This window comes from Musca vetustissima, unplaced genomic scaffold (assembly GCF_032173495.1).
Source record: "Musca vetustissima isolate MV318-11 ecotype Yass unplaced genomic scaffold, APGP_CSIRO_Mvet_v1 utg26535, whole genome shotgun sequence".
NCBI lineage: Eukaryota > Metazoa > Arthropoda > Insecta > Diptera > Muscidae > Musca > Musca vetustissima.
In genome coordinates this window covers 101,763-104,244 of record NW_026874035.1, presented here as the reverse complement: position 1 = coordinate 104,244, position 2,482 = coordinate 101,763, and positions in this window count along the sequence as shown.

Below are 2,482 nucleotides of genomic sequence, written 5' to 3'. Positions count from 1 at the left end.
TATTCTAGAAATAATTATATTGAAATGTGTGTTATAGTTTCCGATGTAACGATAAATATAATAAAAAGAACTTTATTTATACCAACAATGTTTATGCAAGTATGAATAGAAACTGAAATGTAAATTTAAAATACCCAAAATTATTCCTTAACATTACTGCTAAGCAAGACAACGTTTGCCGGGCCCGCTAGTAAGTATTTATAAAAATTATTATTTTTATTTGAGTTTTGCCTGTAAGAGAGAAATACTGACTTAAAAATTATTCGTCATAAATTAGCTTATGCCACAAACCAATGTTATCATATCGGGTAACAGGTACAAGGTATACACTCCACAAACCTGTGATACAATAGCGAAAGTCTGTGTAATGGATGTATGCTGATACCAAAGATGATTTCAATGATAATGATTATTGAGTGACTGTTGCCGCTACATTCCAACATCCATGGATTATAGACGTGATAATGACGTGGCTTTGATAGTATGCACCCACAAGGACTGACTACTTCCAGCAGCCTAATAATAGACCATCATTGTACGCAGGCGAGATGATATAAAATGTTTCGCATGAGCCCACTACGTACGGTATGTTGTACTCTATTTAAGCGAGCCGAGGAAAGTTTGCGAAGTGCAACCACAGCAACATTATGATCAACAACATTACCTCAAAATACACGAACGCTCATACATACATCTGGTCATGCAGCACACACACATTTTCATACTGTATAAAAAGAAATTTCCTCGTGTCCTGGTGGGTATTTTGCATTCCATCTTCCAAAATGTAAAATTACAATGCTGAAGCCCCTAGCCGTTTCGGCATTTCGGCATCAGACAAGACCCAACCAGACCAGAACACAATGTTTTTGTTAAGCAAATTAGAGCCTTTCACCACTACAAATGCCAACAAACCAAGTATGGGGCACGAACGTATCCTTTTCATTAGGGCAACACCAAAATATCGGTGTTTGCCAAGACTTTAATTAAAAAACTGTGCTCTAGTATAGCTTGTGGGGTTCTGTTTACAAACTTTGTGGCTACAATTTACCTATGTGTGGATATTGTTTTTGTACGAGTAATAAAATAAAAACAAACCGAGTTACATAAATACCAATGTTCAACCAAGGAATGATGATGTTAATTGAAGGATAAGCGTTTGTTAGTCAACCACAGAAAATATGAAATTAAATATTATGCGGAAGTTCGTTACTATTTGTTTGGAGTATTTTGATTACCATTATAAAATATGATTTGATGATAGAGTTGTTATTATGTAAAATAAATATTTTACATATTGTGACAAATTAAAGTAATACTCATATATATAGAGACGTATCAATGTGAAACCCTTAGGCTTATTTTTTGGGGTGTCATACTTATAACAGCACTGCCAAATAATTTCTTCTTTCCTTGTTAGAACACTTAAGGTTAAAGCATGCACATCCGTCCCAATAAGTAAGCTACGACCCTACTCTGAGATAGTTGGTAATCCTGAAAAGAAAAATGGAACGAAGAGAGATATAGAAAGTCATAAGATATTAGAATTGACTTCGAATGAGAAATCAGATCTATTTCAGAGCAGATTTAGATTGTATATTTCAGCCGCAACAGATACATTAGTAGTCTCTGCTACCACTACCTTGGGAATGAAAGATACAATCTTGCAGTGAGAGTACTGAATTCAATCGGTCATTCAAGTTCATTGCGATATTTAACCATTTTCGAATTTAAAGTACTCAACATTTTTGTTTTAAGACTTATCGATATAGTCCGAAAAACTTTACAAAATTTATTGAGTATGTACGAGTTTTTCATAAATCGTCGATATCCTTCGTTGTACGTTGTACTATAAATACAGGTTTATGTTTCGAAGTAGGCTCCATATATACGGACCCCTCATTATTTGGTATTTTGGGGATCTTAATCACAAATCGGATATATTTCAAATTTAATTAAGGTTGCCGTAGTTTTAAACCCGTAATACATAAAATAACGATTTCATTTTATTTTGATATTCAATTCTGCTAAGAAATGTTTGTTTTTATACCCTTCACTACACTGTTGCACAGGGCATATGTTTGTAACAGCAAAATGAAACGAGACACATGGTTCATTTTGAGAATATATATATATATATATAAAATCACTTTCTGAGTCGATTCCGTATGTCCATGTTAAATTGTAAACAAAGTACAGGTCGCATTTATGATCCGAATTGGATGAAATTTGGCGCAGCTCATTTATTTGGCCCAAGGACGAACCATATAAATTGGAAAAATATGTTCAGATTTTCATATAGCTACCAATATAGTTTCGTACGATTTTAAGTAAATGGTGCTCTAAATACCAAAAGTTGAACCGATTGGCTAAGCGTACTGAAAATCGTACTGAAGATACTATAACATAACGTGTGTGAAGTTTTGTTGAAATCGGTTCAGATTAGATATAGCTCCCATATATAGTTTAACTAAATTGTGGCTTT